The sequence below is a fragment of the Talpa occidentalis genome, unplaced genomic scaffold (assembly GCF_014898055.3).
Source record: "Talpa occidentalis isolate TD23 unplaced genomic scaffold, MPIMG_talOcc4v2.1, whole genome shotgun sequence".
Taxonomy (NCBI): Eukaryota; Metazoa; Chordata; class Mammalia; order Eulipotyphla; family Talpidae; genus Talpa; species Talpa occidentalis.
The window spans coordinates 85297158-85314441 of record NW_026555331.1 but is presented as its reverse complement, the minus strand read 5'-3'; the positions used below and the strand labels follow the sequence as shown (position 1 = coordinate 85314441).

Below are 17284 nucleotides of genomic sequence, written 5' to 3'. Positions count from 1 at the left end.
AATCGACGGTACCACAGCTGTGTAGGGAGAATGTATAGCTGAGTGGAGTCAGACTGTCTAGGCTCAAGAATCAGGTCTGTACAATTACTAATATATTCTTTTGGACAAATTATTTAACATCTCTAAGTCTCAGTTTCCTTGCTTGCTAAATGGAGATAATAATAGTATCTAACTCAGAGGGTTGATATGAGGATTAAATGAGATCATGCTGCTAAAGGGAACACGGGACAAAATCTGGCACCAAATAAACACTCAATGAATGTTAGCTGTTAAGTCCTGTCTGCCATAACTACTCCTTGACTCGAAGCACTAAAGCTCTTGGAATCTGCAATCCTCATTTTGGCACTTGATCGTGCATTAATCCACCCATCACCATCTATTGAGGTGACTTTAACCCCCTTTAGATTGCTGAATATGGCTACTGTACTGTTTAAATAAGCAAGCAAGCAAGCAAACAATAATAACAAAAACAACAAAACTGAAGGAATGCTGTATTCTCATCATGGAGAAAAACCATCCCAGTTGATAGAAGAAGCTCTGCTTTGTCCTCATTGCTAGAATATTGATTGGGTTGAATTGTGTGAATCTATACTGACCCTGAATGACAATGCTAACAAGAGGCAAGCAGAGGAGGGTAATTATGACCTGAGGGTCTAGAAACCTTTTGTTATTTGAAAAGGTTGAAAAGATGACACGGTGCATGAGAATGTCTTTTTCTTTGGTGTTTGGTGGTGTTGGGGAGGTTTGCAGTTTTTAGATGTTGGTTTAGTCAGGCTTTATTGTGAGTCCCTGAGGATGGATAGTGATAGTTACCATTAAGAGTAACCATACTTCAAACGCCCTTACTCTTGCAATCTCTGTGATTTTGTTTCTAGGCCAGTTTTCTTGTCCTTGGAATTCCCACCCCCACCCCCTTCCCTTCCCCCTTGTGTTCGCCTTAGAGGCCTAAGTCTTTATGCAAATGCGCTTCTTGAGGGAGTGCCTAGGAGTTAACTGGAGGGCCTGGGCGCTGTGAAACCCAGAGTCAAACTCACATTATGACTGCTTTTTGGGCTCAGTAGTTTGTAGAGAAATGGGGTAAAACCAGGTGGAAACCTGGAGCTAAAAACTGTACACAGCCAGGGAGTCAGGATTCATGGAGAGAGAGAGAGAGAGAGAGAGAGAGAGAGAGAGAGAGAGAGAGAGAGTTGAGACAAAGTAGATTCAAAGCTCTAGCTGTCTCAGTGAGGACAACTGGTTTCAAGACAAATTGCTGCTAACCCTATCCTCAATTTTAGACTCTGCATTCTGGGAATCTCTCACTCAATTTTTGCTATTCGGCTTATTTTAAATTACCAGCGCAAAAAATATGGTTTATGTATAAAATAAACAGTCCCCTTATTCTATATTTGGTTTGGAGACTGAGTAGATAAATATGTAGATCAGAACTGTCAGTGAAAACACCAAGAACTGCTCTCCTTCACTTTCCAATGTTTGGGATTATTGAATTTGCACTTGGAAAGCAATTACTTTGATTTGGTGTTTATTTTTCTTTTAAATCAGAGGCAAGCGCAATTTCAGACTGCATTTGCAACTACCTCCCCATGTGGACTGCCCTGCTCTTGGAAACCTTCTACTATCTCAACTGCCTCTAGCTATAATGGTGGCTCAGCTCTGGGTTTTGGATATTTTGCTAACAATTCAAATCTGCTGTTTTCCCATCACAATTATATTCTCCATTACTTTTTTTTTTAAGCTATAGTTGTAATTCATGTAATTGTGGGACATTTGTTTGATGTAGGCTCTTAGTCCCGTCTGGAACTATTTAAAACACTGTTTTCTGGGAGCACATGAGGAATAATATTTTAACACATAACATTTATTTTCACCGAGCTTATATTAAGCCAAGGTAATTTTGTTTCATGTTGTGTAATGTTCTCACTTGTGATTATTCCTGCAGGTTTCCCTTTTTCTTTTTATAATCACAACAACTGAGGGGCAACAACAGCTGCTGGAGTTACGGCTGTCAGACATTTTAGATAGTTTTCCCCTTGGCGTCAAACAGTTCTGTAGAAAATACCTGGCTGAGTATATGTGGAGATTGCCACCCGCTGGTGAACTAAAGAATTTCCATTTTAATGAGTCATTCAAAGAGTGTGTCCCCCCACCCCACCCAGTATAGATTTATATGTCTAGTCTCTAAAAATATATTTCAAACTCTATTAAAAGAATAGAGAATTTCATTATTATGAAACAATTTAAAGTTCTCCTGGAGGGATAAAAATGTCATATGCAGCCACTTAGAGACCTTTATTTATATCTCTTGTAACCTTCATAAATAAGGGAGAAAGTGAAAAAAAAAAATCTTGGAATTAAATAGACCAAAGTGTTATCCGTGGTTGCTGTTGAGTACTAAAATGAAGAGAAATTAAAATAATTTTTGTTGTTTCTTTACACTATTTTTTTCTTCTTCAGAAGGCTTGTGTGCTTTAAAAGATAAATCTGAAGAGGAAAAATAATTATATGTGTGTACATAAATCGAAATGTAAGTCTTCAATAACGGCACTTTATGGAGTGTTAAAAAAAAAAGCACCACCCTAAATCAATGCCACATTTAACTAAACAGATATAAAAGGAACAAAAGCCCGGAGATTGAACTGCAGCTTTCATCACTCCACCAGCACAAATTTTAAATTCAAATGCATACATAAGAATTTATTATGTGATAAAGATGCCATTTCAAATTCACGTGTAAGGATGCTTGGTTACCTCACTCATTTTACCAAATCAAATCCAGATGTGAAAAATTAAAAATACAGATACAGATTAAAATATATAAATATTTAGGTTAAGTAACAATTCAAAGGAAAAATTACAAATGAAAATATTGACAACTTCTGTGTATGATTATCATTATGAGAACAAATGATAAACTGAGAAAATATTTAGAGGATATAGAACTGAAAAAATAGTAAGACATTTTTTAAGACGTCTATGAGCAAGTGAAAAAGAAGCTTAACATTAGTACTCATCAAAGGATTGAATTTTTTTCAAAATGAAAAATTTAGCTATAAAATTGGCCAAGATTTAAAAAAATTATTACAAAATGTGTTAAAAATATATGCTAGAGCTATTCTGTTAGTTACAATTATGTCTTAAAATGACATATAATAGCATAGAAAAATGCTCATATCTAATTTAGATTACATAGGGTTTAAATAATGCAGTTTTATTTACACATAGCATTTTATTTAACACATAGCATTTATTTTCTCCAGATGAATATCATTCCAAAGTTTCAATAGTGATAATCTGTGTTATTAGAGTTATTGTTGAAAATTTCCCCTTCATTCATTTCTGTATTTAAAGTATTTTTTTAAAAAAAACAATAATTGCAAATACATAAAGTACACATTAAAACTTCTTTAAAATTAGGGTACAAAAATAGATGTAGTTTGATTACTATTTTAATAAAAATAAAAGCATATGTATGTAGTAATCTGTATTTGCTGTTTAAAGATGTAGATAAAAAATTATTTTAGAGATTTAACTAGTTATTATTTGCTAAGTTATTTCAGTGCTATATTTCTATAGTTGTAAATGGTTATTTTCTTCAATGATTGTTTTGTAATTAGTTTATTACTGATGAATACAAATGTGTGTAATATATATAAAATCATCTTTAGTAAGATATTTAATAATGTGGAAAAATGTTCATCAAAACCTTAAAAAGAGGAAAAATACATGCAGTGTATGCGGTTTGTTCACAATGTAATAGAAATAGAAATAAATATCTATTTTATTCCTACATGTATATGACTAGATTGTTAAAAACAAAGTTATGATTATTAATTGTGATTAATAATTAATTGTGATTATTAATTGTGATCATCTATAGCTCTGTGGATTAGTTGATAGTTATCATCATTATTCATTTTTTTAACTTTTCAACTAGCAAAAATAAAGTCCATATATATAAAATATGTGCATTGAATTATATACTTTAAATATGTTCAGTTTATTATATATTGATGACACCTCACTAAAGCTGTTTAAAGATATGGTATAAAGCTCTGTTATCCAGTAAAAAATAAAACAATTTATTTTTTCTTTCAAAAAAGAAAAATGAACATTAAAAATTTCAAAGTGTTCGCTCTTTACCAGCTCTACATTCATGTCATCCTTTCTGTAGGGGTGTAGACTATCCAAGACATTTAGAAATATTTCTTCACAGCATTTGGTACAGTAATGAGTTAGCAGTTTGAATCACTTTACACAAATTTGGATCTACAGACTTTTCCAGGGTGGTAGAATGGGGAGAATAAGGTAGAATATTGCCACGTAGCAAGATATCTTCATCCTACAAGGAAATTAACATCATCTGCAAGGAGCTGACTACCTTGTGAAAACATTCAGCTGTTTCTCTTTATCCATCAAAAGAAGGTGATTTCTTATGATTAACAAACTTAAACAAGCAGGCAAACATATTTTGACTTTTCACAAGGGAACCACTTACTCAGATATTAGATTCTCTCATTAACACATCTTGTACTTCAGCAGTAATTTTATTGATTATGTGAACTGTTAAATAGTCCATCTGCAATGCAAATGTTACTTTAAAATGAAAAACCTGACATCAATTTATTTTCTTTAAGCAACTTCAGAACTAAATTAAATAAAATCCTTGATTTGAAGCAGCCAGCCTTTTTGATAAAGCTTTCAAATATCCGGCAGGTTAAAAAATGTGTTGCTAGGTAGATGAAAGATGATACTAGCAAAGAATGACACTGTGTCAATCATTTTTTTAATAAAGGAAAATATTCAGTTCTCCTGTGTAGCTGCACACTGCCTGACAGCCAAGTAATACTAATATGTGTCCAGAGATCTGATGATGTATCCGCTAGTCTCTCTGAGCTGTATGGAGACTTCTTGCATAGACGCTCCTTTGTGACAGCTGGATGTGAGTCTGTTCTGCCTTACTTGCAAGGCTCACACTCCAAATCCAAGCAGTTAAATTTAAAATAGTAATGCATGGTGCAGGTCTAAGGAATGAATGAAAATACTCCCCTCCCCCAGGCATGTCAAGCTGATTATAATGAAAAGTGCTTAATTATTTATTGCTAGTTGCTTTATAAATTACTCACTCTGGTTTTGCTGAAGGGTATAAATCGTGAGACAGGAGAGATGAGCTAGAGAGGTGAAATTGCCAGGGGACACCGTGGTTAAGGGTTTCATATACCACACAGATGCCTTTTGACTTTATCCTGTAAGTGTGTTGGAAACAGAAATCTCTTAACAGGGGATTGAAAGGTCAAATTTGTGTTTTCTCTGTGTGATGGAAGATGGATTTGAGAGCGATGGCAAAAAGAGGCAGGTAGTAAGTAGTTCAGGTCAAAATCCATGAAAACCTGAAGTGAAAAGTTGTAGTACAGATGAAAAGGGGAGAGGAAGCACAAAAATATTTAAAGGGTAATGTATGTAGGAAAACTGGTTAGAAGAACTGGGAAGTTGAGTGAATAAGGGGCCAGAGGGAAAGGAAAGGAAAGACTTGAGTATAACTGGTTAGTGTAACTGAGTGGCTAGTAACACATTTAACTGATATTGAAATCACAGGTGCTGATGTTGATTAGAAGGGGAAACATAAGTGGCAGGATACAAATTTTCCTAATGGACATAGGCAGTCTCTCAGAAATTTTACAGGAGCAAAATGTATGGACATACAATAAACACTGAATAAAATCATAGACAAAGCCCTCCAACTAAATCACAAAGGGTCAGTAAAACCTAAGAGCCTTTATATGAAATTGATGTCAGGGACAATTAGATGAGATGAGATGGGACAATTAGATTGTATTAATTGTATTTGTTATGTTGCAGTGGTGATGACTTTACTCGCTACAATAATGAACTCTGTTATAATGGGCATTTGCCTTGCATCTCACCTCTTCATTCATTAGAATGAGGTTTTATTTTTTCCCTTTTGCAAAGTAAATACACAATAAGATCAAATAAATTTTGATGATTGCCAACAGATGGTGAAGGGCTCAACCTCAGACCATCTGATCTTTCGCTTTTCAGTTCTTTCCGGCTGTTCTTTCTACTTAATTACCTTCCCCTCACTTCCTAATCCCTTCCATGTAATTCTACACCAAGATTGGGTCTAGCACTGTCTATTAATTTTCCACAGCCTACACTGTTTTCTGATAAGATGTTCTTTCTTTGTAGCTGTGTTGCTAATGGAGCTAAACAGTCTGATTTTAGCAGAACCTTTCAATCCTACTTGAACCATGTCTTTGCTCAATTTATTAATTCAGTTTAATGCTGAGAATTTAAAACTTACTCTTACAGTTTAATCTCATTTCACATCTGACACAATGGATCAACCACCAGTAATTTTACGTAATCAAAGAACTATTCTAACTGACCTGTCTTTTAAATCCTTCTCATATGAGACATTAATTTTTTTCTATTGCTAAAACAGACTTACTAGAGTGATATATGTGTTTCAGTGAGAAATTTCCTTTATTACGTGAATGCATCTATGCATCTTTTATGAATGAATGAAGCAGAGTAAGTATTGCTGTAATAGGTCTTTTAATGATATTTTGGTGAAGCACATAAAGGGTTTTAATTCATGGGAGCTCAGGAGGCACTTCTTAAGGTAATTTATTATAGATTCTATGTATATTTATATAATCCTTTTCTTTTGAAAAGTATCTTTTAATGTCCAGTTCAATATAAGGAAGCTGTTTCTATGTCCTCTTCAATAGACCCTAATAGCACTGCTTTACCGAGGTGTACTAATAGATTTCTGCTGATTAAATTTTCCTTCATATAGGAGTAATCTTATATTTCTGTCATATTTACCAGTAGTTTTAATAAGTGCCTGTCCTTTTGACATAGAAATGGGAGACCTAAGGCTATATATTGTTAAGCATTTATAAATCAATACACATCTGTTTTGTGGGTGCCATTTAAATATAATCACTGTTTTTAAACTAATAGTGAAAGTAATACATGCTCACTTAAATTTTTAAAAAATAATCCAGAAAAGTAGAAACCCTAACAATACCCATCATCTCATTAGATGATAGCTAATATAATTTTCCATATATCCTTTCTGAATTTTTAGGCATATCTGTATAAAATGAAAATTTAAAAATAAACTTGTACTTACACATGATATATAAAGATAATCACTAATATGTATTTTTTTTTGCTCTGTGAATTTTGCTCTCCATACAACTATTTAAATAAGATTTTTAAATACCCCCTTCTTTTTGTTCGTGAGTGTGCCGTACATCCTGGATAGAGGAGACAGGGCATAGTAATTGATATGTTCTCATTAGTCTCAGTTTCTTATCTTTCACAGTAAGTGCACCTAGATATACCATGATTCTAATCATAAAAATATCTTTTTCCCACAACATGGTCTAAAGCTGTGCTCATTCCTTTGTTGCTCAATCACACAAGCAATTATCTATTCTAATACTTAAAAGAAAAATTGTTGAAGCTATAGTATTAAGGTGTCCAACCTGGAAATTATTAAGAGTAATGTTAACTATATGAGATTTTTTTTTCATCATGAGATGATTTTGAGCCCTATATCCTATGGGAGATCAAATTTCATTGTAATCTATCGTTTATTTTCGTACCTTTTTCTCATATTATGAAGTATCATTCAAGAAACATTTTAACTGATTGCAATCTATCCTCTGAATGTGCCAAATCTATTTTAACCAATTCTCTATTATTAGACATTTGGTTAATTTCCAATGTTTTGCTATAAACATTGCTGTGACAACTGTTGTGTCCAAGATATGATGAGAGGGTTAGCCATTACTTCTGCATATTTACTTTCTGCTGTTATAGTGTCTTTCCTTCAGGTGTTTTTCATATTTTCATAGTGATAAGCTAAAGGAAGGAGGTTAACATGACTTCACCATAACCATTGGGTGATTGTCTTCAGTGGAAGAGGAAGCAATAAAACGTGAATTTTTAATACAACCTTTTGGCATTTTCTGTAGATGTCTTGCCATGAAACCTCCTGTTCAGAGGACTGGACTGGCACTGAGTCATGTAGGGCAGTTCAAAGAGTGTATTTGCTGTAGCTTTTTTGAGCCCTGCAGTGCTCGGGATTTTTTTCTGTTGACTTCATGCTGCAAATAGCCATGGCATTTCTCAAAGTTAGAAGACTTCTGTGATTCATGTGCTCGTCCTTCAGACTGGCATAGCTCTCCCACCAGGCTTGGGTTGCTTTGGACAGCTGCATGGGAAGATATCTATGTGTTGTTCTGACAAGCAGTGCAAGGAAAACCAGGATCTCACAGTTTTATGGGAAACTCTTCATATGATCTCTGTTCACAAAATTTTAGAAAAATCAAGAATTCTTAGACTCCTAGGGGTGAAAAAACAACCAAAGTATAAACATCTTTAAAGCTTTTGCTACATCCTGATAAATTGCTTTCCAGAAATTTCGTACCAATTATAAAAAATGACAACTATATGAAAGTGATCTTTTGGCTAAAACATTATTATTTCTATAGCATAACTATAGACAAAATTTTACTGTCTATTTCTTTCATTACTGGAGGAGTTGAGTGTTTTGTATGTGTAATGATCTTTTGTCTTTTTTTTATCTTCTTTGTTCCTCCCTCCCCTCACCGCCCCAGTCCAAATATTTTTGGTGCAAACTTTTCTTTTAGAAAAAATTAACTTAAATACTTCGTAATATAGCCTTATCTGAAGACCAAATACTCAAACCACATGAAATAAGAAATATTTCTTAGGAGAAAAACATGGTAGGAAGGGGGTATATAGGAGATACGGTCAGCAGACATTCAAATAGAGCTGTTACTTAATGACTTTTCACACCCTCATCCCCTTTAAAAATTGCCCTGCAAAAAAACTGGAAAAAATAAATAAATAAATAAAAATTGCCCTGCATAACTTCCAAGCTTAGGTGGCCACGTGTTACACCACGTGACTTTAATGATGGCGTTGATGGGCTGTCTACTCAAAGGTCATCAGTTAATAGGCTGCCAAGGGACTTATGAAGGGTACCGACTGAAATCTCTCCCTAAGGAATTAGGATAGTGGGTAAAAAAAGAGATTGTCAATTAATAGCAGATCTGAAAGGACAAACATACAGAATATGGATGTACCAGATTGGTGGTGGAGCTGTAGGGGCAAGTGTCACAGTTCCTGCCCCTGAAATCTCTAAAGTCACCTTAAATAAAGAGCCACATTGTAGCTCTGGTTTTAGCGAGGTTGTTTATCGTTCCCACTCATATTTTTCTATGCCTCTGTCACTGAGAAGATCTCTATTATTTGCCAGTAAGTGAATCTGAAGAAACAGAATGATTGTGAGGGGATGATACAGGTTTAAAATATCTTAGTTACATACCAAACTCTATATCTCTGCAGTCATTTTTTAAAATTAATTCTTCAGCTCAACAGCTTGTTCAACATAAAGTTATTGAGCGTATAGTCTATATTAGGCAGTGGATTAGGTGTTGAAAAAGATACAGAGATGACGCAGACAATCCCTGTCGTCTAGAAACACACAGTTCAATCACACTTTTCTACATAGTGTGGTCTTTCATTACGGCAGATTGTCAGATCAATGGTGACCAACTAGTTGCTAGGCAACTTAAAAGACAGGAACACAGAAGTGATGCAGCTTCATTCTGATATGAATTCTTCTTGGAAATGTTTGTCAAGAACTGTGAAGGGCCAGAAATTTTCTCTGCAAAGTGAAGATGTTAGCCTGCCACAGTTTAATAGATGCTGGCAGAAGACACGTGACTTCTGGGTCAGAGACAAAGGACTTTATTACTTAGAGCGAGCAACAGAAAGCTTGATGTTTGCTTCAAATCCCCTTTCCCCAAGTCCCTGTGGGGGGTGAGTGGGCGGAGAATGGGGGGGCATGATGCAGAGCAACCATAGTGAATGTGTCACAATTAAGGAACATCAAGTATGGGAATCCTCATTTTCCACAATGAATTGTAAACAAATCTGCCTGTCACTTGCCCTGTGGGGAAAAATTATCTTTATGATACTGGACTGTCACCCACCTTCCATTCTGGAGGGGGACACTCTCTTCCCTGGCTGTTCACTCTCACTCTATAAACATTCTTGAAAAAAATAGTCCAGAACAAAGGCCATCTGTGCCTTTGCTTGCAAGACATTTTGCAGAAATGTCAAAGAGCCACGGAGAATTGTCTACCAGCAATGCCTTTTCTCTGGGTAGTTTTTTAAGCCAGTCAAATTTTGGTTTCTTATTTCTACTCTGTCTAAGTGTTACTAACTTTAAAACTGTTTTGTATTCCTGTTTTTCGTTTTGTTTTTGTTGTTGTCATATCCTGTTTACTAAATGTATTAGTTGAAATCTGTTTTTGTTTCATGTAATGGAAACCATCTTTCTCTAGGTTAAGTAAAATAGAAAGCTAGTGGAAGGATGCTGCACTATCTCAGAGCTCAAGGAACAACCAGAAACCTAGGGCCTCATCAGCCGAAGTTCACAGCCATCTCTGGAGTGCTATCACCGGTACGCCTTGACTTCCGTGGTTCCCTCTCTGTCATTCTCCGTTCCAAGTCTTACATTCTCAGAGGACAGGAGTCAGTGGACTGGCTTGGCCAAGACTCTGCCTTTGTCTTTTCAGTTATGCTCAAGAGGGCAGAGCCACAAAAGCACAGACCTACTAAATCTTGACTGTTCTCAAGGAAGGAGAGAGAGTTTCTTGGGAGCACTGGAAGCCTTCCCAGTTGCTTTCTAGTAGATCTGCATTTGTTTTGATTGATAGTCCATTGCTCATAGGGGGAAGACAATTATTGTTTTGAGTATTATTTCATTTTTTAATTAAATAGTTTCGCTTTGTGTATAATTTTTGGCCATCCTTTGCCATTTCTCAGCTTTCTGGAGTCATTTTGTGAACTGATTTTAAGCCAATTTGGCCATTCAAGAGCTTTGAGTAAGTAGATATCGCCTCTGGTGGTTCGAGGTAGGTTGGACTAAATGTCTTTTCTTGTCAGTCTTGCTTCACGCAGTGAGTATGTGACATGCAGAGCAAGCCTTAGGTCAAATTTTGTTAACATGAAATATTTATTAGCTAGTCATCGATCTTTAAGAACATTATTTCAACAATGAAAAATTAATTTTATCAATTTTTATGTTAGTTAATACAGCCTCTGGTGTAGTTTTTAATATGCTACTAGAATACCATAGCAGATACCTCTCAAGCGGCAGATTGCCCTAATTAGGGATTCCCAAAGTTACCTAATCAGTCCTGGAGAGTGAACTAATATTACTTTACTGCCAACGTGAACATATATGTGAGATCTCTTTGGGAAGTATTTTTAAAGTAAATTACCAGACAGACAATATAATAGGTCAGAATTTAGGCATTTAGTCATGCACTCATGCTAATTTCCATACTCCTTTGTAATTAACATTCCTCCTGACTGGATTAATTGGGTTTGCAATAAGTAATCACATTTATAATACTGCTGTTCTCAAATTAATTGCTCACGTGTTCAATGAGCCATTACATGTTCCCATTTAAAGCAGCTTAAAGAGCCCATGATTTCAGAGCTGTGGTCCTAAACATTTTGGGGGAGAGGCTCTTCTCCTCCAAGAATATGATAGCAATAAACAAGTGGTTCCCAAACTCTGATGAGAGCACCTGAGAATAACCTCAGTGTATTCAGTGAAAATGTAGTTATCTTGGCTTCATCCCCAATAATTCTGGTTAGCTAACTATTAAATGGGATCTGAAAAAAATTTGAGAAGTAATGTACATTGTCTTTCCAGAAAAAGTCATGTATGTATGTATGTACATATTTCTAAACTTACCAGTGATTTTAAAGGTGGGTTTCAGAACCTTGTAGATTTAGTCTAGCACAATTTTTTCAAGACTAGCAGCATATTATAATCACCAAGGGAGTTTTAAAAAACTCTGCAGCCAATTAAATCATAAGATGAGTGGGATAGGATGCCTTTACCATCTGTATGTTTTTTTTTTTCCCAATACAGAATGGAGACTAGCGATGTCCCCCAAATATCAATCTGTTACTGAGTTGGACTCACTTGACAAATACCTAGCAAAAGTGATAATAAAAAGAAGCCCAGGTACCCTATAAATCTTACAAAATACACAGTTTAATTTGTGTATTGGTGAGAAGGCACATCATTTTTGGCATTGATTTGTTTTTCTCTCTTCAAAAGTTCAAAGGATTTAGTGGACTTTGTACTCTGTTTGATAGATAGCCCTCCCAAGCTTGAGAGAAGAAAAGCAAGACTGCTTTATAATTTACGGCGGCAAGGTGAGTACTTATTGTGATGTTTTAGTTGAAAAAAGGCTAAAAAAGATGTGGAGCTTCCAATTGACCATAAGTTCACTAATTTTAAGAGCATGCCCAGTAATATCTAAAAATAAATATTCATTATGAATAACCCAGATAAATTCTTAAATGGGCAATTTTCTAGATGTTATCTGAGGAAGGTCCTTTTTTATTTTTTTGATTAGGAATAGATCTTATCATGATGAGCAAAGTAGTAGATGGAAACTTTAATTTAGTTACATTGATAAGGTTTTAAAAATTATTTTAGATTTCAGTACTACAAATGAAAGGAGACGTATAATCAGATAGAAAAACCATGTTGAAAATAACTATAATCAAAGCTTCTTCTATATTTCTTTGAAGTGGATCCACTTATAATATTATTCATATAGACATTCAGAGCATTGGCAATAATAGGTGATTTAATGATGTTTAAAGCCCTTGAGTAAATTCACATAGGCCATGAAATTTCCCTGAGGACACGAATTTAATAATTATAATCATTTCTTGTGCTGATAACTCTTGAGTTAGGATTTCCACTGCCAGAGACAAAGTTTCAGAAAATCGTGAAAATTAAGTGGCAGAAATTTGGCTAATTCACATGTACGAGTTATAGTCTATTTGTGTAGAAGAACTGGCTTCCAAGTAAGCAAACGACCTTTTCTAAGCTCAGAAAGCTTCCTCTCCAGAATTGAATGTACTTAATGGCATAAGGCACAGACCAGTTGAAATCAAATTTGTCTTTTCTGTCAGAATTGCTACCTTTTTCTACTTTTAAGGTGGAATTGTTGGTTTTCTTTTGTAAAAATTTAAAAAGATTTTCAAACTATTAATAAAAGCTGGGCTTATTTATTTTTTTTAACGGACTACAGAGAAAGACTTAGCAAAATTGTAAGAGCTTGGAAGTTTACTTGTGTTAGGAGAATCTCTTTGTGATGGGAGAATTTGAAGTATAATTGAATTATAGCTGTTCTATCATTTTACACCAGTGTTGTCAAAGAAATAGGACTTGTGGAAATGTGGTTACTTTTGCCAGTGATGGAGGTGAAGACTGTTAGGGAAGAGCCAACTCTGGGGATAATGACAACAATGACTACTCTTCACCAACCTTACAAGTTGCTGTGCAGGCCTGTTTGTGATCTTAACAAGCCTGTGGGTGGCGTCATCATTTCCCTTAGGGTATAGGTGAGGAAATGGTGGAGACAGGGTTCAAATTTAAATAGCTCTGCTTCCTAAGCCCCTATTCATCTTGTCACCTCCTCTTTTCATGGTCTCATATAATTCCCCAAACCCCGTGCTTAAACCCTGAATAGTTATTCATTGCATTCGGGGTGACATTTGTAGCACTGGACAGCTCTACACAAAAGGCTGTAAGTTTCATTTGAACTTCTGTTTGCCTCCTTGTGACTTCCATTTACTAGCTCCGTGGGAGAGATATTAAGGACAGGTTACAGAGGGTAAGGGAAAAAAAGGGAGCATTGAGGACTGAAGGTAGACTGCTGTGGAAGCTGGAGAGAAAGCTGTGTTTCTGGGGCAGACAGGAAATAAGCACAAGAAGCTGTTCTATTATCTTCTCTGAAATTTGAGTTTTCATTCTCTGTGCATGTGGCAGTGTTAAAAGACTGGGGTGTTCTATTATCCAGTCAGCAGGGGGAGCAGTGAACTTGAAGTGACACCCCGTAGGGAGAGAAAGGCCATCCACTCAGCACAGTGGTTTAAGAGTAGATGTTCTTATCCTGCCTATCATTAACAGATTCCATTAAAAATTTTTTTTCTGGTTTTTTTCCCCTCATGTGGTTTATGGTTAATTAAGTAATTGGACACCAAGAGCAGTACTCCACTAGGAAAAATAGTCACTTTAGTGGTAAAGAGCATTTTGTTTATGAATTTTTAAAAATATGAAGTAAATTGTAATTTTAAGGATAGTTTTCTAGAATCCATTATGATTGTTAATTCTTGACCAAATTACACTTATACCTGGGCTCAGAATAATAGCTCTGCTTGGGAGAAGCCAGATGAGGAGGAGACAATTGGTTCTATGAGGTGATTCAAGGGTCTCTGAGGGACATGCTCCAATTACTGTCTTACAACCTTTTATGGTGCTAGAATTGCAACCCCTTTTAGGTTGACATCAATTTTTACACACATACACACACACACACACACACTCACATGTATGTGGCAAACATGCTTATTTGATCTAAAAGAATTAACTCATCCATCTCCAATACTGAGTTTATTTCTTCTTATTTGAAAAGGTCTTGTGGACAGGTGCATTTTGATGTTGCAAAGCACAAGGCTGGATCATAAAGCATCTGCCAAACCTTGTTGAAGCTCAGGACAAAAGGTCGATGGCAAGGAAATAGAGGAATGAAAGACAAATCTCTTATTTTGACTTCTTGTCATTGTTGGTTGGTTCTTTTAGGTCTTAGGATAAGAAAAGCAGCATGCTCTGTGGAAGAGGCCCAAGATGAGATATGAAAGTCATAGTTCAGGAAAGCCCAGGAGTAATGAAGTGAGTTATATATATATATTTTTGTGCAGTGTTTCATAACATGTCTTTTTGGTCATGGATCCCTTAGAGTATCTAAAAAATGTTGTTTAGCTTTCTCTAAGAAAAATGCACATACACACAAAATGTAACATGTTATGTCAGAAGTTCATTGATGTTCTACCAACCCCCAAGCCCATCAGAATCTTTGATTAGAGCAATAGTTTCTAAAATGGGTGTGTTGGTGGGGAGGCTGGGGAGGGTGGCTGTTTCCCAGTGCATAATGATCTACTGGAATATGGAATTTTCCATTTGTATTTATTTTCTGTCTTTTGAAGTTCTTTTCCCCTGTGGGTAGGTTTTATATTGCATTTATTATTGGTACCTTAGCATACATTTAGCATTTATATATAAGTGTGTGTATACAGTCAGTTGTAGGAGCTCACATTTTTACTGATAGGGAAGCATGGCTCAAAGATTGGTAGACTACCCATTTAGAGAGTGGTGTTAATTAAACTTAAATTCTAGACTCTTTCCTTCCAAAATTGGAGGGCCAGTGATGGAAGATTTTGAACCTCATCATGACTAGTGACCTTTGCCCACACTTCACTAATCACTTTCACATCTGCTCCACTTGGTCCTCTCCAGAGGATCTGGCTCTGGTTCTAGGAGATAGCGCAGCAATGCTAAGGAAAACTCTGAGAGCAGGTATGTTAACCAAATCTCAGACAACTAAGAGACTTTCCCAAGAGTCCTTGGCTAGTCAGTAGTGGAGCTGCTGCTCATAACCTTGGCTGCTGACCACAAATTATGTCCTTGTTTTACTGAACCACGGGGAGAAGTCAATCATTATGGGCTATTTGTGGCCCCCTAGCTGCAGTTACTGGTGCTCCCCCAGGATACTGAGCTGTTGTTGAACCCCTGGCTGATTCAGCCACAGAGATAGAAAACATATTTTATCTACTTGATCAGAAGGCCAGGACGCTGGGCTAACAATTCAGCATTAGCTTTCTCTTGTTGGTACTGAGATACCAACATATTTCAAATGAGATAGAGGGCTCTGGAAGGGTTTAGATACATCTGTGTACAAAAAAAGATTTACGGTGGGTTATTAAGTGGGAGTTTTGAGGCTGGTTTTGTGGGAAGTGCCAACCTCTCCTCCCAAATTTCCCCTGGTGCCACTGTCAAAGACAAAGTACTCATCTAGATGGATTGTTGTTCTGACCCAAAAGGACATCCCCAACTTTTCTTATATATAATCCAATTTCTGAACTTCCTTTTCAGTGATATTAAGTGGAATAGCATAAAAAAGTCTTTTGGCATTAAAGATAATAAATGTGTTCAGCATTGCTCAGGTGTCTGTGCTCTTTGCCAGTGCATTAGCTGTATTGATTTTAGAATTTTAAATGACCCTCTTTACCAGACTTGATTAATATCTCCTCTCCTCATCTTGGCTACCTGCTCCTTCTCTCTTTCATGTACCCAAGTGAGAGACGCTGACCTTCACACGACCAAGAGTCAGGAAATGTGAAAAGGAGGGTCCTTTGGGCCTGGGAATTAGCCTCTAAAGAGGGGGTTGCATGTGCCAGGGTCAGCACCTTGCCCAAGCCCTGGGAACTCAGCGGAACTCCGGGCTTGGTAAGTACCAGACTGTCCTAATACGTGGCTTCCAGAGAAGACTTTTGGAACGAGATCTCTGACAAGAGCTGGCCAGCTCAATCTAAACGTCACTGCTACTGCACGAGACTGAGGTTAATTTCCTGAGATTCCCTCTCATTAATTAATAGTGTCTTCTGCTATCCTCAGAGGACACTTTGTTTAAAACTGTGTTCACACATTATTTTATTCCTTCTCCACAACTGAACTGCAAGATCCCAGAGGACGCTGCTGCCTGGTACTGCTTTGGACACCTTTCCCCAGAGTCCCCCGGAGTGACCGAGACGTGGGGTGATTACTCTTAAGCTAGGCTTTTCCTTCTCTTTCAGAAAACAGGTGGGCGGGAGGTTCAGCTACTCCTTAACCAGTATTGTTTTCACTTGTTGCCTGCTTATTTCTTTTCATAAAATTTAAAGAGTAAAGTTATTGTTAAGAATAAAAATAATGCAAACATTGCAGCAAATTTGGAAAATCGAAGCATAAAAGTCATTCCTATTCAGCACTTTTTAATATGTATGTTTAATTTCTAATGACAGTGTACTCAAATGTTATTAAGCTTGTAACACTCCATTTTAACATATTCCTTTTGTTTAATCAACCTCATAAATGTTATTGGAATAGCAAAATTTATATTACTATTTTGCAATTACTCTTTGTTAGCTACATCGTTAATTTCTCATTGTTATTTATTGGTGATGCCAAAATTTACTTTCTCATTGTTATGTATAAAATATACCATTATTTATTTAACTATTTACTTATGGTCTCAGGCTGATAACTAAGTGATTATTAAGTGTCTGGTGGCTTAGGAAAGCT

General features: G+C 36.1%; 2 long non-coding RNA genes across 2 annotated transcripts; both read left to right on the top strand.

The window, feature by feature from the left end:
• The first annotated feature begins 10492 nt into the window (after positions 1–10492).
• On the top strand, positions 10493–12051 carry LOC129145236 (uncharacterized). The gene is made up of 3 exons (XR_008550476.1): positions 10493–10528; positions 10894–10952; positions 12014–12051. It is a non-coding gene; the product is annotated as an uncharacterized LOC129145236 (long non-coding RNA).
• A 231-nt stretch (positions 12052–12282) lies between these two features.
• Positions 12283–16352, top strand: LOC129145237 (uncharacterized). Its single transcript, XR_008550477.1, has 3 exons — positions 12283–12303; positions 14747–14836; positions 16300–16352. It is a non-coding gene; the product is annotated as an uncharacterized LOC129145237 (long non-coding RNA).
• Positions 16353–17284: the final 932 nt, after the last annotated feature.